Consider the following 24,342-nt stretch of genomic DNA (forward strand, 5'->3'; position numbering starts at 1 on the left):
AATGGAAGTAAAAAACTCCAATGTTCCAAGTGGCTTACTGTGCAAAAAAGGCCAAGGGATCTCCTCGGAGAAAAGGCTACAAAATTAAGAGTAGTTCCAGTGATGGTTAACCATATTGTGGTTATGTGCTATGTTTTTAATAAGCTATATAATCTTCTGCCTGTTGCCTCTCTAATTTTGAGGAGAAGTAGTGGTTTAAGAAGTAAAAGGGAGTCTTGGGACTGGGGAGAATACATAGAAAACTGTAATTAAAGGAGCGAAGGACAGGCAAAAAAATTTCAGATAAGTGACTAGGACTAAGGACGAAAGTCCAGACTTACCAATTGGAGTTGATAACAGAGTAAGGAGGTGGACAAGTAGTACTTGGATGTTGTGATGTTTCGGAAGAGAAAGAGGACTAGAAAGAGATGAGGATGAAGAAAACTCATTAATAAACTGTGTGAGAGGAAGAGAGGCTGCCACTAAAAGTACTGAAGAAGCGGCATTAAAAAGGGCAATTGAAGTCTGTACTGTATAAGGAGATGAAGAGAGGGACAAGACCTATTCAGTTAGAGTAGATCAAAGAGCAGATTGTTCAGTCAGTTAACATCTTTCATTGTGCTTTGAGAATTTCTCTTGGATAACGGTTTTCAAATTCCAAACTTTTTTGCAATCTTTATGATATTATTGAGGTCAAACTACCCAGCCACTGGACAGCATCGGACTGCTTCAAGTCAAGCGCATGATTGCTGTAAATGACAAACCGATGTGGAACAGTATGAGAACAACAGCAATTTTGACAACAGTTTGTGATGTCTGGATTATCACATGGGATATCTGGATACTACACAAAGTAGTTTTTCTATTTATTTATTTAAAGCCATCTGGTCTTTTCCTATATTCTCTGAAATGTTTCCATCTGCTCTCGGTGCCAGAGCTGACCCTTGTTGCCTGAGGCATTCTATTTACTCCCCCAAAAGCCCATCCCTCCCTCCTCAGTGAAGTAAATAGTGTGATTAATGTTTTTCCAAGGTTAGAAGTTTCTTATTTACACACACAGAAAGAGAGCACTTCACAGTAGTACTACAATTGATTGAAATAAATACAGCTACTCAGCAGGTCAAAGGGGCTTGCGAGGAGTACTCGATCCTCTGTGGGGGATACAGACCTAGAATCACAGCAGTATCCGTGCCATGAAACAACGAAGGTATTTCCTGGCACAGAAAATCCTTCTAAACACCATTTGTGGCATCAGAAAAGATGCAGCTAATGCTAAAGAGTACGATTTGTTATCAGATTCTTAGATTTGCATATTACTGTAGCAAAAACTAATCTTTTAAATTCCTAATAACACAAAGCTTTTTCCAGCCAAAAATACATGATACATGAAGTCTAAGAATGACAATTAGATTTCAGATTTAAACACTGTGCAGAGATCTTTCATTTGATCCATATGATCTAGCTGGTAGTGTCTGTGCTATATAATGGAGACAAGGCCAGTCATCCATCATAATGATGACACTGCAAATCAAGACATCTTCTTCTGTGACCAGACTTAAATCATCAAATAGGAAGAAAAAGGTGATCTTCAAAATTAAGAGAGAATCTAAAAACAGCCAGTATATTACCAATATTAGAGCAGAAGGTGCAGCCAGCCAAGAAAAACATTTTCTAACTTTGAAAATCTGAATTTTGAGTGAACTATCACCTGAATCATGGAGTAAATCAGAATATCCAGATCTATATCTAACACTCAATTTTACATCAGCAAATAATATGTTGACAGTAGTGGAGATGATTATTTTCCACGCTCACTGGTGTATTTCAGAATAGGCTGCAGTGACCAGCCCTTGAAGAGACTGGTATAATCAATACGCTACCATCACCACCCGAAGGAGAAGCACCGAGGAGAGCACTAGGATTCCCAGGAGAAGAACTAGCAGGGAGAGAAGATGTCATTTTCTGATTTCCATTTGCAGCCTAAAATAGCTTGTCTGCTGGGAGAAATAGTTCTTTGGAAAACAGTGATTATGAAGACTATGGTCTTATTTACTCTGTGTCAGTGTTGTAACATACTATATACACTCACAGCATATTTTTAGTCACAGACTGCTAGGCAGAAACACAGCAGAGCTAATCATATGTATCACATAAAACAACAGCAAAAAGGCTTGCAGGATTGGGGCCTGCAGCAGCTGTGTATTTTGTTACCGGTTCTAAATCAATCTTTTCTGCATATGGCTTGGGGGAATTCTGGGGAAGGGTAAATGCAAAGGACAGTGATGGTTTTTTACATGGATCAAACGATCTACATATATACATACATACATACATATATATATATTATATATATATATATGTATATGCAGTTAGTAAAATGTAAAGTGAGGCAGGCTGAGAAATCTGACTACATTCAGATTATTGTCAGAATGAAAGCTCTTTATGGTTAACTTGTTCCATGATCCATAAACCTCACAGTAGATTAGTTACTAAAGCATTTTGAAAGGCATTAGCTCTATTCTGACAACAGGTACTTTGCAGGTGATGAGCTACAGCGTGCCCAAACTCCTACCCCAAGACCAGGCAGGTCACGAAGAAAGTGCTCCTAAAGCAGCAGCGATTAGCCGAGCAGAACCAGCACTGCAGCTGTGCCTCTCTGGCACTGGCATTATCAGCCAAAACAATTTAAAGCAGTCTTGAAGTAACTGAAATTTGCAAAAAGGGAGAAAAGGCATAAAGGACACGAGCTAAAGGCGGTTTCAGCACAGCTCAACTGGATGCAGATATCCTAATCCTGCATTCCAATGGACTAATGAAACAGCTCCTAAACATCTTCTCTTGCTGCATGCCCTTCCTTTCTTGAAATGGTTGCCTGTAACAGTCTCCTTAGAGACATGTACCTTTTTCTCATGTTCCCTTCAGTGGATGTGGAAATGCATCAGTCCTGGTAACATTCTCTCTGAAAACATAGTAATCGTGAGTTAATTCATAGTCAATGGTTAGTGCTAGGTCATAATGAGCTAACTTGGCTCAGTTTCTTAAGCCAAAAGCACACAATAGATTCACAGCAATCAGCGTTTACGGGAATTAACACATCACTATTTAAAATGAAAACTATTCCTTCATTAGGTCAAAGTAGCTTGCAAAATCTTTTATTATGACTAAAATTTTAAGTAATGTTGGATATCATTCATCCAAAGATTGTGCTGTAATGCTTATTTACAGCATTAGCGTTTTAAGGTTCTTGTGCAGTAAAGCAGTAGCGATAAAGTAGATCCCTTGGAGCTGCTACCCTTTTGAATGATAGCACGTGCCTGTCCAGTTCAGGAATTAAAACTTGAATCAAGCATACAGGTGTAAGGAGTCAAAGAGACCTGAATACTGAATTCACATCCAGCACGCCATAGGCATGAACAGACCATGCTGTAGTCACCCTCCCAAGCAGAAAATAACTCTGCTGGCATCATGGGGTCTTTTGACCAGAATAAGGTGGCTTCCTTTTGGGGTTTGGGAAGAAGAGACAAAAGGTGGTCTTAAGAGAGAAAGTCTCAAAGTGTATTTTGTGTTCTTCCAAGAGGAAAGTAAATTGCTGTTAATTTTATTACTATGAGCCGTCCCTCTTTTAGTGAAGGGACTGAAAGATGGGCTAGTGAAGAAGCAGTTTGAATATATCTCCACAACTCAAAGGCTGAGAAGAATAGCAAGTTTAAGACCAATTATGTGTCTTTTCTGGAAGGGAAAATCCTTTACTCTTTAAAAGGAAGATGCAAAGAGGATTGTGATGGCAATTCCCTTCCTCAGGCAGTTTTTTTTTCTCTGACAAGAGAGGTCTTCCACAACAAATAACTCTTATTTATTATGAACTAGCCTTTGTCAGTGACTGCAGGAGTATATGGACACAAAATAGAATCTATCTGCCCAAAAAAAGCTCACGGTCATTAGGCTATAATTTTGTTTTCTTTACTGGGCAAAAGAAAGAAAATAGCTCTTAAATTAGGTGTTGAATCCCTTCCAGAATTGCAAGACAAGATACTGAATCAACCATTCTTCATACAGTTACCTCCTACTCTACAAGCTTCTACTACCGTAAAAACTGGTTGTTGCCAACTAATCTGAGTGAATAATTTGCAGTTTCATATTTGTTTGAGAAATTTTTTCCTCTTCTTTTTTTCATTATTTGTCCATGAGCGGATTGGTTTTCTTGATTTTTTTTTTTGAAAACATTTACTGTAATTATTCTGCAAATAGTTCACTCTGTAAATCATTTGTGAGCAATTTGTTGTGAGACTTAAGAGTTTTGTTCCAGTACTGCTAGTTCTATATGAATTTGCATCACATGGTATCTGTTTCTTAGTTGTATGAATAGAATATCCAAAGACCCAGTTTCCATTTGAGTATTCTTTCAGAGAACAATCCCACTATTAAAATTCCTTCCAGGAAAACTCATGGATAGCACACATTACTGGAAATTATTTAAGCCTTAGGAATGTATAGCCACTAAGATATTAACAGTTCACATGCATCTGTAATTTTCATACTAACTAGTTGTTCCAACCCTAAAGAGAATGTTATTTACACACTTCACAACTTGAATCTGTTCCTAGCCAGAGCTCTTGTCTCATCCCAATTCATTACATTTTCTGGCTCATAAAACATCCCTTGTGGGAGATGAGGCTTCCAAGGCACATAAAGTGGTTTTGTTCAAAATTATGAATGAAATTACACATAATTTCACCATTAAAAAATTATTTAATTCCCATAAATAATTCCCAGATTGTCTTGGTCATTGCCACATCTTAATAAAAAATAAGACTGCATCAAAATACTAGCTTAACAGTTTGATCCAGGCCCTATTGAAGTCAGTGGAAAGCTTCCCATTCTAAACTGAACAGACTGAGGAAAATGCCTGTCTTTTTAGATTCTGATATATCATCCTTTCAAAGTTTAAAAGAGTGATTGGAATATTCAGAGGGAGTTGGGAACTTTACCACATGTCCTCTTAAAGAGAGGGTACTAGAATGAATATGCTATATTAAAATATGGTTAAAAGTCAACTCAAATACCGAGTGCAATCATAATCTAGAGTGAGAATTTCAAATCTAGAACGTTCAGTTTACCTTACATGTTTGCTTTAAAAATATTCATAAAATATTTGCCCTTGTTGGTACGCAGAGAAAATATTTTGCTGATGTTTTAGTTAATGTAAATAATTGCTGCCACTGGCATACAGACACTTTATGACTTTAATTAGGAGAAATGTGAATTAAAAAGTCATGAAACTTATGGATAATAATTTCTGCTGTCATGACTAGAACATGCATATGAGTCTTTTTTCTTGTCCCTTACAAAGGATCCACCTTACAAAAATACAAACATTTTGAAAAATAAACAAATTTCACATTGAAATACTGAAGAATGCAAGTCATAAGCCGATTACCATTTTTTCAAATATGAATTTGTTAAAAGGAAGTTACATTTTACTTTCAAAACAACTTCTTCTGAAATTATTTTTAAATTAGCCAGTTCAGAACGGACTCAGTGCTTTTTACTAATGTTCCTGAACAGTATCATCTGAGATGGACTGAAATCTTAAGTCTTGGTGTTTATAAACAACTGTTGGGATTCATAGCCCATGTAATCCGCCACATGAATAAGCTGTTGATGCTAATCATAAATATTCCCTGAACCCAAGTTTCAAACAACAAATTTAGGCATGTCTACCAACCTGAGCGCCTAATCTTTTGTAAAAACATGAAGTGGTGCACGAGAAGTATGCATAGCCAGAAATTCAAAAGTCCGCATATCAGCTCCACTTCAAATGTCAAGTCATGTTTCTCTTTTCCAGCTATGATGTGCACATAATTGAACAACCAGATGGAAAATGGCTCTCAATCTATAAAAGGTCTGTGGTAAGTAGTCCAGTAAGAGTTAACAGGCAGTACTTAGCCCTCACAAACACCACGCGTTCATAGCTGGGTTGTGAATTTCATTATTCGACAACAGTAATTCCCGCTGCTGGGACAGCAGGGCAGCACAATTCACAGCAGCTCCAGCGTGCAGCCACATCCATTTTCATGCCATGAGCACAACCAGGTCATGTGAACGGCTGACAGGTACCGGGAGCGCGCTGCGCTGGCTGTAACGCAGCGCGTACGATCGCAAGGAGACAGTCCAACAAGATAATTATACTGGCTTCATTTGCATCTCATTTTTTGTGATGTAACAGTGCACAGGCAACATAGCAAGTGGAAATTAATACAACACAATTCATGCCTTGTCATGTCACAGTGCTGGCCTTTTGAGGCTGCTCAAACGCTTTAACGCTTTTCTCATAAATCAAGTCCCTCAAGACAAGAAAATTATTGTGAAGCTGAACAATAATAACTTACGCTGAGAACTACCTACTTTTTCCTCCACACTGAGTAAATCAGGCAGCTCTCCGACTGTTTCCCTGTATGCTAAAGTTAAATTTTACATCTTCAGCAATAGCAAATAAATCAAATTTTCTATGAAGTTACTTAAACGTCCAGAGCAGTATTGCACCCCCTTTCTAAAAAGCTCTGTATTTTCTCATCAGAAGGGGTAACACTACAAGTATAAGCTTAAAGGTTGTGCCACCATTTTAGAAAAATGACATAGAAATGCTTGTACAAAAGGATATATACAATATTCCTCTTTCTCCTAGAAGTGAATCTCAACATAATAGAATCTTGTAATTTAGCTTTACTTACAGTTTATGCTTAATCATATAAAATGTCATTAACTTAAATGTGCAGAATATTTCCTTATACTTTTCACCATCAGCTGAAATTTTTTTTTACAGTGCCTAAGTTATGCAATACCACATTTGGTACTCTGATACTTATGAATTTTAGGGGAAAAAAATTGTGGTGTGGTAGCATACAGTTTTTTAAAATTAATTCTTTTCATTTTTTTTAACCTATAGTTATTACAGTCAAAAAGTCAAGTAAAAGTCAAAGGACATAGGCAAATAAGAACAGAGCAAAGTGAATATATCATGAGTACAAAAGGATAAGAGATTTTTTTTCTATTTCCTTTCTTAAACAAGAGAGGAAAAATTACTGCTCTAAAAAAAGTACCAACCTGTCTTTTCTTTTTTGAATCTGCATGTTCAACTTCGTTTATATTACTGAAAGAGCAGCACTCCAAAATATAAATAACTTCAGCCCAAAGAGCAATGTTGCCACCTTGAATAGCCAGAAGCCACAGAGATCATTTAAATAACAGCGCCGTGTGCAGATTCACGTGCAGTTTCATACCTGTGCCTCACTTCCACCTACAACATTGAAATACTTTGTTAAACTCCATTGCGCTGTGCTCTGCTTCACTGGACCAAGTGATGTGAAATAACACAAAATGAAGTATGCCGTACACCATGTACTCTTATTCTACAGAGCAGGTATAATCTCTGTAATTATACCACAACTTGCACGGCAAACACCATGTAAATACATAGCAATTGCATGTTCTTACAGCTTACTCGTTAATTATGCATTGTTACTAACTATTTCAAAGATAAATTATTATAGCACTTGCAGCATCTAGCTGCTTGCAGAGTTCCTAAGCTGTATAATAACGGCACTCACACAGTTAAACGGTTGCTTTTGTTGAATTTCCATTGGAATGGGGAAGGGAAACAGACCACATCTTACGCCCAAAGGCCCATAGATTAAGTGCCTGTTTTGTATTGGTGTAGAGAGCAGGTCAAAATACAAAGTAACATGAAACATCTACCGTTAAGGAAATCTACATAAATTTAAACAAATCATTTCCATTAATAAATGGCTTTACAAATTCAATTTAGTAATTCTCCTAAGAAAACGCTGTATTGAAATTCAGTGGTATTTGTGTGCAATAGATGAATGCTCTTATCTGACTTAAGATTTAATCTTGCGCAGGCTGAAACGAAAGGAAAACCTCATTCCGCTGACATCACTAGCAAAACTGACATCACTGATTTCAGTGAAGACAGCGTCCCACCTGGAAATGGATGCTTGAAATACCTTATATTTTATTATGTCAGGAATATATCAGTTTATAATCCACCTCATATGACATGCTATCTCTTCTGTGAGCTGCACTGCAGTATTTTAGACAATACCTTATAAGTTTTAATAGGTATATTAACAGTATTTGAAAAAAATTGCCTTTCTATAAACATTGCTCTTCTCCAAGGTGAAGCTTCCCTTTAAGTTATGACTCTATAATGGTTTGATCAGCTGTTGTTATCAACTTTTGCAACGAGTATTTGATCACCTTGATTTTTTTTTTCTATTTCATTACTTTCACATAGCTTTTCAACCTGAAAGTGGTGATATCTTTTTCTGACTGTTTTTTTCTGTTGTAGCTGTTGGAACATTTCTCCTAAAAATTTATCGCAAAGAATTGCAAATTTTAGGATATATATGTTTCAGATTTAGTACCAGTAGAAACAAAAGGCTAGCTACTATTATAAAAATCTAGCTATGACTAAAATCCAACGGTAATTGGCACTGCATACATGCAGACTAAAAAGGCAGTCCTAGTCTAAAGAGTTTACAGTATGGGGCAAGGTAACAGATGAGTGCAGACAAGTCAGAGAAAACGGAAAAAATGAGACAGTATTGGTCACACTGACAGGTAGTACCCTCAGCCACTGCCAGAGTATTTTTGTGTGCAAGACAGTACAACAAGCATCTTCTGATAGCATTTTGAAGAAGGTTCTGCGAGAGCTTTGTGGATGAAGTGAGTTCTCAAGCATAGAGGAAATTTTGGAATTATTACCAACCAGAGGCAATAATCCGTAATCTCATAGTGACTGGGACAGTTTGAGGAGATTGCCCAAGAAAGGTATTGAAAGCAAAGACCAGTAACTTGTTTGAAATGACAGAGAAGCAAAAGTCAAAAGAAGGCCAAACAGACTAATAAGGACGCCAAGTGATGAATGAGACGATAACATTATTTTAGGCCAGCATTCTAAGCGGATTAGGGCTTGAGAGTGCGGCGTCTGTCAAGACCAGGGGAAAAGGAATGTTCCATATGTGAGGTGCAAGATAATGAGAGCCTAGATCAAAGTTTTAACTTTTAGTTGGGATAGAAAAGGAAATATCTTAAATGCCATTTCCATTATGAAGAAATAGCTGGCAAGTTTAATACAGTGTGTATGAGATGACCACAGAGTAACCTGAAGATGAAATAGTGTACGGAAATGAGAAATCAGCAATCTGAACAATACTTTTTGTAGAAACCGAGAAATAAACTGATGGAACAAATTTGGAAGAAACGCTAAAACCTCTGCTTTAGGATACTGACCTTGAACAGGTGTCTAGACCTTCATGAAGAAATGCCAGAGACGTGGACCGAGGTTTTAGCTTAGGTAGAAGACAAGTCTGCTTGGGAATGATAGTCAAATTCACGTTTGTGGCAGAGGTTGCTTAACAGAAGGAACAGAGGTTACACAGAGGCAGAGAAAGAATGAGGATGACAGTCCAGTCTCCTTTGAAAGAGCAAATAGAAAGGAGAGGGTCTTACAAGCAAAAGTAAGACGGTATTTCAGGGGGAAGAGAATAGTGGGCAATGCTCAAGGTAGATACTAAGGTTAAAGACAAGAGTAAGGAAAGGGATAAGAATTGGCCTATAGATGCCATATAGGAAATAGAAAGGGATTAGATCATCGCAGCAATGAATAATATCATAGTATTTTATTATCCAGCGTGTTCTTTTATTTTAAGTGTAATACAGGCAATAATTTCTGAGACAAAGTATGTCCTTTTTAAAGTTCCTCAGCTCTTTAGTGGGAAAATGACTTCATATGCAGAATGACTGTTATTTTTAAAGGAAATTTTGTGTGTGTAACTTGACTTCAAATAAAAGGGAGTCGTATATTTCCAGTACTGTAAAACTGGTAGTATCATTGAGGCACGTTAGCCCAGCTGCTGAAGCTGATAGCTTCTTTAAAGGTGGTATCCTCGTTCAGATGCAATTATGGTGTTCTCATTCATGCATTTTTGCTTTCTCCTCATTTTGACTCAGAAGCCCAAAGAAATGCTGGGGAGTTTTCCTAGATAATAAACATCCTTCTAACACAAACTGAATGCAAATGATCTTTCTTCATTCCTAGGGTCTGATCTTGCTCTTCCTGAAATCTGCAACAAGATTCCTGCTGTCTTCAGTGGTACCAGGCCCCAGTTCTACCAGCCTGGAGCTTAAAATTCTAATGCAAAAAGGCTTAAATATACTGCATGGAGGAGGTACTCATTAATGACTACTTTAGAAGAAGATAGTTCCATTGAAAGGCTAATTATTTTGAGAGTTACCCATTCAAAAAAAAAAAATCCAATCAATGAGATAACAAATTAAAAGCTGAGACTCTCTCATAAAAACAGACAGTAGAATATTGCATTCAGGAGGACAGCCACCAATTAAAAGAAATGTCAACAACTGAAGTGGCAGCAACTTCAAAGGGGAAATCTTTTCCTCATTTTCATATGCATTCTTCATGAGCAACATCAAGAAGTGTAACATGCTAATAGCTAATAACACTCGGAATAAGATTCACTAATTTACTGACTGAATAATTTAATGCATATCAAAGGAATGATTTTCTCATTTCAGTCTTTTTTTAGATCTAACACTAAGCTGGGTATTATCAAGTAGATGAAACTGCACAAATTACAAGTCGTTGTTGAAATAGTCATTTTAGAATAGAGTTTTGTATTTTCTGTTGGATGCCTCTTTAGGGTTTAAGGACTCAAGTATGTTTTTCCCCTGTTAAAATTCAGATTTCGCCATCAAAAAATAATCAGCAAGGTATCTTTATGGAAATGTGACATTTTGCCAAAAACAAAGTGCTTTGTGGGGATGGATCTGTCCTGATGCTAATCTTTTGGTGAACATTTTTGGGAGCGAGAAGAGACAGAGAGTGCCATCCACGTACCTCAGGTAAGCCAGTAATGCAGTGGTTGGGACATGCATCTGAGGTTTAGAAGATCAGGCTCTGATCTGGGGGAGGGATGGGAATGTAGATTTCTAGCGTGCCTCAGAACGCCTTTGGCTGTTCTGGAATGGAGGACTCTTCCTCCTCCTCTCCCAGGAACGGTGAGATGTCTTGTGCTCCAACATGGAATAAAAGACAAACTTTTTTTTTAAATTGCAAAAGAACTATTGTACACTCTAAAAGGCTAGACAGCGCATAACTAACTGGGTATTGAGAAATGTAGACAGTCTACCTTTTAAGAACTGTTTCTTGTGTACTGTGATTTTGAGATATGTATTTACAGAATAGTACAGGATGTAAACAATGTTTCACCTTTGGTGCTACTGCACATTATGCAGCCTGCCACCATCTGCTGAAACTGTCTCAAGAATAGTTTATCTATTAACCTACCAAACAAAAAATTAGGTCTTCCTTCAATTCTTATGTGCCACAGTCAAAAAGCTCACTCAGACTCTAGGCTGAAAGATAGTAATCAGTATGTCAGCATCTGTTTGGTGGACGGTAAGAAGCGTACCCCAGGGTCAATACCAGGGCTGGCATTGTTCAGTATCGTTATCAGTGACGTGGATGATGATACAGAATGCAGCCACAGTAAATTTGAAGATGATACTAAATTACAGGTGAGTTGCTGACATGTCAGACGGTAACTTTCTTGGAGGCATCTTCAGAAACTTAGGATTTGGCCAACAGAAATCTCATGAAGTTTAACAAGAAGTGCAGATTTCCGCATCTTGAGTAGAATAACCTCAGGCTTCAGGATAGGCTGGGAGTTGACTGACTGAGTAAGCCTGAAAAGAAAAAACTGGAAAGAATGTGGAAGTTGCAGTGGATGTCAGGTTAAGTGTGAGCCAATGGTGCGCTTATTGCAAACAGGGCAAACTGCATACTGGCCTACATTAGGAGAAGCATAGCCAGCAGACTGGGGGAACTTATTATCCCTGTGTTCTTAGTGTCAGTGAGGCCACGCTTGGAATACTGTGTCCAGTTTTGGGGTCTACAGTTCAAGATTGCATTGAGAAATGGGAAAGGAAGGTAGCAGAGGGCTACCGAGATGGCCAGGGACACAGAGCGCACATCTTATCAGGAGAGATTGAGAGAGCTGGGGCTTGTTCAGTCTGGAGAAGAGGAGGCTAAGGGATGATCTAATAGCAGATTACAACTACTTGAAGGTCAGTTACAAAGAAAATGGAGCCAAACTTTTTTTTGGCAGTGACAGATGGTTTAACAAGGGGCAATGGCCACAAATATGTAGCTTGGGAAGGTCACACTGGACATTAGGAAGAACTGCTTCAGTAGGAGGATAGTACTGGATAGAGGTAACTCAGAGAAGGGTAACCTTAGGGACATTCAACATTTGGCTAGGTAAAATCACAGCTGACCTGATCTAGTGTTGGTGACAGTCCAGCTTTGAGTGGAAGGTTGGGACTAGATCCAGGGGTCCCTTCCAACCAACGTTTCTGTTGCGACTCAGATTCTAGCCAGTGGCATTATCAAAATCTCATCTAAATGATGTTAAACACAGCTAAATTAAAAGTTTGTTCATTAGCCGCTAGGAAGGAAGATATACCCCCTCAGTTGGCCAGTTTTCTCATGGTGAGCTCTTAAACAACAGGGCATGCTACACGGCTACACATTCATATTGCTTTCCTCTCCTGCTATTCCAACGGCAAACATAATGTTTCTGTGACGCCCCTTTAACAGGAGAAAGGACAGAATGTTGGAACCAATGGTTTTGTGGCAGATGGAGTGACATTTGCAATTGCGAAAAAACACTCGTATGCTGCCAAAATATTAACAAGGGGCTTCCTCAGAAATATTCTACCGCAGTCATTGATACATGTAAATTCCCCATGTAAACATTACTTCCTCCAAGGGAAGAGGTATCATTCCAGCACACTTTCCCAGGATAAAGGCCTCTCTGCACCTTTCTTTTTTTGCTCCTGCAAAAACCCTTCACTTTGACTCACAGATTTCCAGCGTTGCAACACCTTATGGATGTTACTCTTGGTAACTCCAGTGAGAGACCACAGTGAGTGATACTGATTTGGGGCAGGCTGTCCAACAATCTCTGACTCGGCTATGGTTGATCAGGTGACAGGCTTGGCAGCAATGTCACATTATGAAATCTAACAGGGAATGGGTTTTCTTTGGTTTTTGAGTAGAATATACTTTCCTTTGTGAGAGGGCAATGCTTCTTACACTGCAAGAAAAACAACAAGAATTTCCTGACCTTTCTTTCTACCACCTACTATTTTGCATAGCTTTATAATGCTTTTTATTAAGTTCCTTTTAAAAGTAAACCCTCCTATTCCTTTCAAATTCAGCATATATGCAACATCAAAGCATTTCTGTGAAATTCTTCATTCCATTTATGTGCCAGCTCTCTGGTGATAGAGCCAGACATGTTATGGTAGTACTGCAAGCAGTAAAGATGTCCAGCTTCTTTATAACTGCTGCAGTTCTCATCGCCGTACGTGGCAACCATTGTGGAAACTGATCCTCAAATATCAAAAAACTTTTCTGTGATGACTGATTTTTGTGAAGAGTGTACATGGGCCCAATGTGCTTTTTTTCCTAAAGAGAAAAGATAGCCAGTGAACGTCCATGTACTAAGAAAGAACTTAGTTTTATTTTCAACTCCAAACTTTTCTACATGTTGTAAAGAATGCTGAGTAACTCTATTTTCAGGATGAGTTTATAATAGAGAGAAATAGTCTGATATATTTTAGATTAGTCTAGAAACTCTTCCCTAAGAAAACAGGTTGGCACTGCGTAGTGCTCTAATTCATGCCAAAGAAAACTTTTTTCCCCAGTATTGCCCGTTGGGTCCAGTTCTCCACCAAACATATTTTTAAGAATTGTTTGCTAAACTGAGAGTTATCCGGTGCAGTGGAGATGATGCTTCTGAGAATTTAGATTAGTCTCCCCCTGTCAGTTGTGGAATTAAGAAGGCATGAAGATGGTCGGAATCATAGTGATACCCTAACCATTGCTCTGAAATGGAAACATAGCATGTATCTGTATTTTCATTCTCCAGCTTGAGACATACCTTTACAAAGTCAGTTTCTGATGACATGTTTGGGCAAATGATGCCTTATCTACATGTTTTTTTCATGTACCATCCTGAATAATGGTAACCTGAATGCCATAACCAGAAAGCTATGTTAAGTGAACGTTTTTAAGTTAGTGCAGTCCAACACACATGCTTCAAAATGATCAGCCTCATAATGTCTGCTTACCTGTTTGAAAAGCCAGCGATGTTCAGTCTCTTTCAGAGGACTCATGTAACTTTTTTGTAACTACAAGGATCTCCAAACATGACAATCTTAGCCTCATGAATATTATATATTTCTCTTGCCTAAAAAATAAAAAACCACTAAGTATATGAACTGGTACTGCAAATACAAGCAGAAGTAGAAAAGATTTCTAATGTTACCGGACTCCTCCTCCCACTAGATCTCAGCAGTCAGCAAAAATACTTATTCAATATTAAATTACAGGTAAGAATTGTTGACCCTGGTGTATCTGAGAGCTATGATAAAGTCAAGTCAATGGAGTTTGCCTCAGCTTGCAATACTTCAAATAAGGCCTCTAATTTTGTTTGGATGATAAAAATGATCCAGTCAAAAGTCTACAGAAAATATTTATTAAAAAGAAAGCACAGAACATCTATACGAGTTTCTCCATAGCGATTTTTATCGTAAAGCTTACAGCCGAGCCTGCATTATTTGTTTCTAATTCAGGCTTCACTCTAGTGTTGTGTTCCCAAAGCTAAGCCACTTAATGCAAAGTGCGTTACACATTTCTCTTTAATTAAATTGCTCCAAATCGTATTACATAACGTGTTCCACTATAAAACAAGAGTCTCTCAAAGATGCCGGGCAAAATCCAGGTGCCCCTGAAGTCACTACTAAAATTCTGGTTGACTTCACTGGGGCCAGGATTTTGCTCTGAAGTTTTTTCTTATATGTGGGTAATAAAAAATTATCCCGTTACCTACATATTGAATTAGTAGGTGCATTATTCCAATATGCTTATATTTTAATGAATTCCACACAATCATTCATTATGTCTGTTACTAGATAAAAATAAGTATTACTTTGGAGTTGAGTAACGTCTCGTTTCAAATAAGTTTGTAATTGCTGGAATATGCAACCGATTCAGGTTTAGATGAGCTTCTAGCCTGTGGACTGAAGCTGGCAAACGCTCTCAGCAACGGCAATTTTGTCACAGAACTGCACCCCAGAACCGCCTGGACAAAGCTCTGGGAGAAGTACTTACCACTAGCATTTAGGGAGCCTCTTGACCGCACAGCGGTAAGTTCAGCGCTAAGCTGCAGGTGAACAGCGCACGAAAGCAGCACGCAAACTAAGAAAATGTTAAATAATCTTCACCATCGTTAGGCTGAGATCTCGGCTGAACGATTTGCCTTGCTGGGTTACGGGCTATTCGTCGCCCACGTGGGGCGCACGCGGAAGCGGGCAGGGGTTAGGCGAGCGCTGCCTTTTCGTGCCCCCCGCCGTTTCCGCGGCGGTCGCCTTCGGGGCGAAGCGCGGCGGGGCGGCCGTGCCCTGCCAAGAAGGGCGTCGCGCCAGGCCCGCGGGGCCGCCTCCGGCGAGGAGGCAGGAGAAGATGGCGCCCGAAAGGAGGGCACGGTGCCAGGGCCGCCGGGGCGGCGTGTCGCCTCGCGGCCCAAGGGACGCGTGAAGGATGGCTCGTCTGGAAGAGGCCTGGCCACGGATACGGGCGGGGGCAGAGCGGGCCTCCGTGCTGCTCACCTGCTCCAGCGCAAAGCCGTTTCCTTAATTTTTTCCAAGGTTACCACTTAGACAAAGCCCGGATTTTTATTTTCGGCTAGCTCGGCGGCCCTGAGGCTCTGTCAGCCGAGGGACACCTACGGCGTGGCGTCCCGCTCGCTGCAAACTAGGATGAGGCTCCGCACGAAGTCCGTTGGCAGCCTTCGGATGCAACCTGCCGTCCGGAATCAGTCACGATTCATCCTGACAACGCCAATTCCATTTAAAAATGGTTTAAAAATAAAACTTCGGGCTCCCTTCTCCTGCAAGCCGGCTCCGCGGCTCCCGAAGCCAGCGTCGCCTAGCCCCTGCCGCCTTCTCCCATTTCGGTGTACCACCCCTATTAACAGCAGCCACGGAGGGAGCTCCCCCAGCTGTGCAAACGCTCGTGCTTGTTTATTTGTTTGCCTCGTTTTAGGGAAAGATAACGTTATTGCTCCTGCGCTGCCCGGTGCCCCCCCCGCCCCCCGCCGTCACGGCGGAGCGGCCCCGGCCCCGGGCCCGGCCGCGGCCCTCCCCCACCCGCGGCTCGCGGCAGGGCCCGCGCCCCCGCGTTGCCTGGCAACGGCGCTGGCCGCCGTACGCGGGCAGCCGGCAGCGGCTGCGCGACACCCACGGCCCGCGCCGGGCGGGGAGTGCGCCGCGGCGGACACGCGCGGGCGCGGCGCGGCCACCGCGGGGCCCCGGGCCTGGCTCGGCTCGGCTCTTCCGGCAAGTGGGAACGCCGTCCTTACTGAGAGCTGCGTGATACTTACATTTCCCGTGACTTTTTTTTTTTTTCCCCTCCCTTTCTTTCTTTCTTTCTCAGAACTAGACCAAGAACTTATGCTAATTCGTGGTGTTTAGTCCTAGGGCAGTCAGGACACTGAGCGCAGGCCTGGGTGCATGTTTGTGCTGCTGTCAAAGGTAAGGTTTTCCGTCATCAAGCGACCAGTATATATATGTTTTTAACTCTTCTCATCTGTTGCAAAAGAAATACCGTTACTCAAAAAATACACGTTTTAAATGCTTTTTTTGACGTGCGTTAAAGGCAATGAAACCACAGGGTAAATATCGAGTGATACGTCTTTAAAGGAATACACGAAGATGAGAACCTCATCTGTGTACGGTGATACCGATTCTGTCAGGCAACACAACTAGGACACAGATATCCCAGACCTTTTTGAAAAGGATGAAATCCAGCTGAAAGATCTTTAATTAAAAAATCTGGGGATATACAAGTTTAAATATCACCTCTTGCCAGGCCAGCACGTATCTAACATCGGCTCAGGTCTGCTCTTCTGTGCAAATTGTGGGATTTTTTTTTTTTTAAGAGCATGTGGGCAGTTAAAGCAAGCACTTCCTGAAGGAGAAAAGCCAGGAATTATCTGCCCTTCTGTTTACTCCAACACCATCAAAAGGAAAAAAACCCAGCACTTAGTAACAAAACGTAAAAATCTTTCAAGCCTTTCATTTCCAAAGATACCCTCGCTGCAAAGACTTAGGAAAAGGAGAGTTACACATACAACACAGTTGAAGTATTAGCCAAGCAAGAGGGACAGATCACTTATGTGGGAAGCAAAACTCCCAGCTCAAATGGCTGCAAACACTGCGTATTTAAAGTTGCCTGCAGAATTCTGTCCATGTGCAAATCTCAGTGTTTTGTGACCCGCCACCTTCTTTGCATAACCAAATGTCTCCTTTAAAGCCGTTTCAGGGGCTTGTTCATACAAACGGGTGCTCATGCAACTACAAGCACAAAATCACTGGCTTCAGGTGTAAAGTGTTAATAAATTATCACACTCTCATTTCGGTGTGCCTGGTAGCAGAGCTAGCTCCTAGCTCTATTTCTATGTCTGCAATCTCACATAAAATTGAGGGTAGATTAGTCAAACCTAATACGCTCTAGGACTGTAAAGGGATTAATCTCACATAAACCTTTGCAAAAAAATTTCAACATTAGTATTTATTTACATTAGTTTTATTTTTCAATGAGAAAACAAGCCTCCTTTTTCGTCCTACATTGGTAAGTCTAATTGCTTAGATTTTGCATTTAAAATCCACTGCACTACAGTTAACCTATATTCTTGAGCTCAAATGAAAGGCTAAAAGCATGTATTTTAAAAAGGGCTTAGCCAGCTTTTCCATTTCATTACTAGATATCTATTACACAGGCAAGTTGTGTACTTTACTCTCACTGATACAGTGTTTTATGTATAAACATCTTGACCACCGCTATGTTGTCAGTGGTTTGCAGATTCAGTGTGCTTTGGCTGAATTTCTGACGGGGAAACCTGTGACTTGCACTCTAAATATTTTTTCTGGAGAATGGATTCCTCAGCAGACTATGGGCAACTTGTACAAAATACAAGTAAACATTCTAAAAGGAATTTAATGCTCCTGGCAGGTACTGACTTGCCAGCCTCGGAAACCGAAATCTCGGCAATTGGAGGCACAGTACAGCTCAGGCACGGTACGGTGCGAGGCAGGAGCACAGCAAGCTTTCATGCCGTGCAGCACCAGGGTCCTCCAGCACACGGGCATGGGTGGAACAATTAGGAAAGAAATAATGCTTGCTGCAAATTGGCACGCGGCTGATTCGTACTTGTAATTCTGACAAACATCCTGATCAAGTTTTTGTCACAGGTTCAGTTTGATTAAGCTAATGTTTAAAGTAAAACATCCTGAAGCTGGTACGTCCTAAGAATTTTAGCTACTAGTATATTTTATTAACATTTGTATAGTGTTAGCTAATGAAGGTAATTCAATTTTAATCACTGCTCTTTTCTATTTATTTCCAGGATGCTATAGAAACATACATTGTACCTGGGTAGTTGGATTACAGAGGATTACAGATAGGGCAGAAGTTTGGGCCTATGCACAATGCACAAGAGACAATTGGTTTTGATACCTGGGAAGTCTTTGAAGGCCATTAAGAGTAGTAATAATGTTACTTAACGTTTTTACAGTGCTTTTCATGCGTAAAGCACCACACAGACTAAAAGTAATTAGTGACCTGCACCTTTCTGAAAGGATGGGCAGTATCATTTAAACTGTCGTTAAAATACAATTAACAGCTGTTTGAACTAAATGTTGCAGTTCACAAAAGTCTAATTGGTGGCTTGTGGGTCACATCTGGACAAAAGGAGGATTGTGCCTGCTTGTCTTCTTTTTGAACTCAGGTTGCACTCAAGGAGCACCTAGTCCCAGGAGTGGCTGCTATACCCACAGGATAAAAATGGATAGCCATTATGTGACAGGAGAGTTGCCCACACAAAGTACCCCTTGTATCCAGCCCACTGCATTGAGAAGCTGATGTGGCTTGGATTCTTTTAGAGCTCGTTTCAGTCTGTGTGCAGATTCAAGCAGGTGCTGCTCCATCACTTTATACTTCATAGTTCCAAACAATTCAGTTGGTCTTTTTTTTTTAACTTGAGTTTTGGAGCACAGCTTTGCAGCAGAAGCAGCTGCTGTGGCAGGATTCCTAGTGATGAAATTCTGGAGTGCTTGGTTAAGACAAGTAACTGAGCTATCTGCATCTCTTGGCAAAATGGATGATACACTGGTAGACCATGTTGGCATGTGTTTGGGTAAGATGAAGAATTTAGTTACTGTAGCAGACTGAAAGGGAAGGTCTGGCTTGGATGTTGTTCCTAAACCTGGAATCCATATCCCACATTTAGGTAGCTAAATGTGTCACTTACATTCTTTACATACTTGTATGAATTACATAAATGCCAACAGAAATGACATGGTTTTTTACATGTTAGAAGTGTAAATGGCTGCTTTTCTGAAACAACCATGGTATGTATTTTTAGCTTGTACATGCTCTTCCAATTATACCATTTGCAAATGTGTCATATTTGTTAGTAATATCTAGATACACTAATATATCCATATGTGTTTGGAATACTGTTGATTCTCGTGTGCAGAATATTCTCCATTGCAGAATATATTTTAAATACTGGCTTTTTGTATGTCTCACACAACTATTCATTAATACCAACAGAACAGCATGCTACTGTTCCAGGTTTTCTAAGAACCAGTGCTGTTGCTTCCCACAAGCTCCTGTTGCTTGCTTCATAATGTCTTTATTATTTGTGCTTTTACTCTCGAAAAAAATCAAATTCAGAAGTGAAATTTTTTATGCTTTTGTTTTTAAAAATAATTAAAGAAGGCAAATGGACCTGATGTAATCCGTATACTGTGTGCCATGGCTAAGTATCTAGTGTGAAAGCACTGCTTGTTCTCTGAAAGGAGGAATTCTTTCAGATAGCCGCACTTGCCCCCTCCTCTGCTAGGCTGGTTTTCCCATAGACTCACAGGAGTCGCTGCGAGTCATTTTCTTGCCCCGAAAGTTTGCTGGAGCAATATTGTCATTTACTAGATGTTTGTACAGGACCTGACTCCTTATAGGTGTGCCTCCAAGTACAATTAAGAGTTTTCAGGTATGTCCCATCTACAAAGGATTTGAATGTTGGCCTTGTATGTTTTATGAGTATTTGAATGGCCTAAAAATTATTTGGAGAGCAGCAGATGCCTTTAGAAGAGCGGGAAAGAGAAAGAATAGACTTGGAAAGGATATTAACAGGTAGCCAGGCCCAAGAAAATAGAAAAAATGCAATTTAAGATAAAGCGTGCCAAAAAAGCAGCCTTTTAATATCTGCCTAAAAGGATAACAAAGCTCCTTGTGATGCCTTTTTTTTTTTTTTTTTGCATTTTTACTCTTTCTGCATTAACCATTCTATACAAGAAAAAAAATTGTTGTCCAGCTCATTCAAATAAACAGTAAATCTGCTAAACACAAAAAATACATATTGTCTTAGCAGGAACAAGAGCCCATGTACTAAAAAATGTGATGTGGGGGTTTGTCATAGCTGTATGTCTGTTGGAGAGTGGACAACAGACCAAAACAAAGGTGAACAACTGTAATGGCAGAAAATACTATGAGGAGCTCATAGTGAAATTAAGATGTCAAGTGAAATTCCCAAATAATATGAACACACTGCAAAGAGTCTTCATTCCACTGCTGACATCTATGCCAATATTATCTATTTGGATGAGCTTCCTCTTAATGTGAAGGTATCAGGAACAGCATACAGAAAATACTGTGAATCAGCAAAAACTCGAATAATTTAGCAATTTGGAGAGAGTGACAACTATTAAATAATTTACTGGACTTCTTTATAAAAGGACAGAAATGTGAGAAAAATCTATGAAGAATGAACTAAGAACCAGCCACCGTTTCCCTTGATAGTAAAGGAGGAGGCATAAAATAAAACAGCTTACCACAAAATGGCTTTTGACTAAGAGTGAAAAAAAGTAATGAGGAAGGATATATGTTGGATAAATCTACATTCTGTTATGGTAAATGAAACAGTGAACGCTGATAGGAGAAAAATGAAATAAGATGACTTCTTCCTGTATGGTCTTCATTGTACATATTCGCATGAGGTACTTGCAAGGAGAACAGACTTCCTGAGTGTCAGAATAGCACCAGCATCTGAGATGGGCAAAGAAGAAGAAGGACTTACTGCCAGTCTTCATGAAATACTAAAGGTCTATTAGGCCACTAGTAGGGGAGAATGAAAAAAAAAAAAAATCAATAGACTGCAGTTCACTGTGTCTTCTTAACAATCTTTGCTAACTGCTCTCACAGTTAAACCCGTGGCTTAAGCCAAAAGAGATGGAGAACTTGAAAAAGGCACAAATTCTACATTATCAGTACAATAAGATTACTGAAAAGCAAATTAAGATGCTGCAAAATGATCAGGTTCATCAAAGTTCCTATCAGTCAGTGAGAACACGCAGAATATTCTAATACTTAGCAGCAATCTACTAAAATTCTGCGTTGTAGTAAAACAGAGTGGAAATATAGCTAAACAGAAATGACTTGATAGCAGCAAACAGATGCAAGTCATATTCACTAGCTATTAGTGCAACCAGTTTCTCAGTTTTACATTAATGTTGAAGTTGAATTTTAAATTAAGTTGAAATGTTATAGAGTGCAGGAATGCTTAATATGTAAGAGTGGGTCAGCAGAAACTAAAAACTTCAGCAAGGCGCTTTGCAAAGAGGAAGTTCTATAAAAGAAACATGAGAATTGGTATTATACAATTCTTGCTGGAAGAATAATATTCCTTCTTGTCTACTATGAAAATATTTAACTGTTAGCAGCAATAAATGTATTTAAGCTGGCCAATATCTGTGGGCTTCTGCGATCTTATGTCTTGCAGAAAGCTGAAAAAGGAAGAAGCTCCAAAAATAGACTGAAACTCATCTAAGAGCTAATGCTGATGAAGACTGATAAGCATTTAAATTAGATGTCTCCCATATGCACATTTTTATGTCTTAAGAGGAAAATATTCCATCGTAAGGTGGCATAGATATTTGAAAAAAAGTTACTGTATGCTGAAGCAAGATGGTGTTTGTAGATATTTTTTAAGAGGCTATAGAGATGTACCTGAAAATGAAAATCCTTTCGTTGTAAACGTTTTTGTATGACAACATTATAAATGATTTAATTGTACCAACCTAAGATACAAGAAAGATATGTCTTGTCTGGTAGCAAGTGCTATGATACAAAGTTAGAGCAAGACTACCGTGAGTGACACATTTTGTCCAACAGAAATTTTAAAACCAAAGTAGTTTTTTTCTCAATTTTTCTATTTTTGGAACTATTTTACCTAAAGTAAGTGGCAGGCATATTTTTAACTTTTAAAAAATGAAAGGAAAATCACTTGAAATAATGTACATACTGAGAATTGAGATACGTCAACCTGAAGACGTGTCCAAGTAAAATCTAGCTTCTCTATGTAAATCACACAAAGAGTCTGTAAGCGTCTATAAACAAAATTTTTAACCAGTGGGTATGAAAGAAATACACCAAGAGAAAAAGAAAGGCCAGTTTTATTGCTACATGCTATTTACCACTACCACAGTCAAATGCTTCCTATTACAGGAAGGAGAAGCAGAGCAGCTAATAGTCATAAGTAGCAGCGCAATGTTAACATTAATAGGATGTTTATTTGCAAATGTCTGCATTTAAATTTAGTACAGCAGTAATAATAGAAATATTTAACGTTGAACACTGAAGTAACAATATGTAAAGGTGTATTGCCCCCAGGACAAACTCATGGCTCATTCACAGGCCCTAGGAGTAAGGAGGAGGGCTGGGAGTTGTCCTCCCTGCAGCAGCGAGAACTAGCAAGTTCTGGGGCACCCGGGGGCAGCAGCTAAGTGGCTCCACAGCGAGACACCCCAGAGCGAGAGATGGGGGGAGATATTAAGGGAAGTCAGGTGAAACAAGTGTTTCCCGTGGGTAACGTATATACCAATTATCCCCAGGAGCACGCACCTATCAAAGTTACCCTTTATGCCCTATGCTACAGCAGAAGTCCATATCTGTCTCTTAGTGGGACTGTGTTTCGTTAACAGAGGAATCAAGACTAAAATGATAACATTCATCTCTATGTTCTTGCCCTGACATGGTTATTCATTAGGAGTTCTTCCTAATGACTGTTCAGTTCCTTCCTTCTAGGGAGCCACTCCTAATTCTCTTCTATTCAGGTTGGAAAATGAGTCACTGACTTTAATATTAATCTTGTTTAACCCTTCCCTTACAGAACCAACATCCGGTAACAGCGTGAAGTATTTTGTGCCTCAGCGCTGAAGAGGAAAGCTCTGTAATGCCTTTTCCTCTATTACTCCCTTTTCTTATATGCAGATAACTCATTGATTCTTGCAGGTTTTCTACTGATGGTTAGTTAAAAATACACCGTCTTCAGGCCTTTGCTTAATTGCTCTCTAAATCCTTCTTAGCCTACCTGTTTTCCAGTGTAATTTTGCTTGCCATAAATTATACTTCTTTTCCATTGCCTTCTGTCTGGCCGGATTTTCAGTTACTGAAAAACAGCAATTTGGATAAAAGAAATTCTTGAAACACAGTGTTTCACTTTCTCTTTTACCTCCTTTTTTCCTTTTCTTTTGAAAAGAGAGGGTAGTGTTTGTTTATGGACAGGTGAGCCCTGCAGCATTCAGTTATGCTATGCCTACCTAACTGCATGGGAAGCATAACAATTTTAACAGCCTGGTTTCCATTTTGAGGTACTTTTGACTAGTTTTCCTCCTTACAACAAAAGCTCAAAGTAAACTGGGAGATATTTTATTTATACATGATTTGTCATGCCTAAAAATACTGAACTTAAATATCCTGTGAGATAATTCATGATTCCAGTATTGGTTTCCTACTGAATCAACTATTGCTCACTTAAGACGAATCTGAGAGCAGCCTGTTCTGAATACAAGGTGTGTGACAGGCAGGATAAAGAAATGAAAAAGGCATACCTTAAATGTGTATTTTGAAGAGGGGAAATACAAGTTAATAGAAATTTTCTAAGTTAAGATTCTGAATAGCAGATCACAAGGGTACATTAACTACCTTTTGGCTGTTCTTGATCAAACTTAAGTTGTGTTTTTTAGTTGGAGTGTTTATTATATGCAGCAAGTTCTAATCATGTGCTTTTTACACGCTACAGGTGTGGTATTCTTGTTCTTCTGACCAAGTTTTGTGCATCTTTGGATATACAGAAT

General features: G+C 39.5%; 1 long non-coding RNA gene across 2 annotated transcripts; it reads right to left on the bottom strand.

The window, feature by feature from the left end:
• Positions 1-17: 17 nt before the first annotated feature.
• Positions 18-16,223, bottom strand: LOC138060965 (uncharacterized). 2 transcript variants are annotated; one of them, XR_011134478.1, is made up of 4 exons: positions 15,257-16,223; positions 14,215-14,333; positions 2,880-2,938; positions 18-728 (listed from the first exon to the last, which is right to left on the bottom strand). It is a non-coding gene; the product is annotated as an uncharacterized lncRNA (long non-coding RNA). The 2 variants fall into 2 exon arrangements; XR_011134477.1 differs by lacking the exons at positions 18-728; positions 2,880-2,938 and adding an exon at positions 5,199-11,763.
• Positions 16,224-24,342: the final 8,119 nt, after the last annotated feature.

Source organism: Struthio camelus, chromosome 14, assembly GCF_040807025.1.
Source record: "Struthio camelus isolate bStrCam1 chromosome 14, bStrCam1.hap1, whole genome shotgun sequence".
Taxonomy (NCBI): domain Eukaryota; kingdom Metazoa; phylum Chordata; class Aves; order Struthioniformes; family Struthionidae; genus Struthio; species Struthio camelus.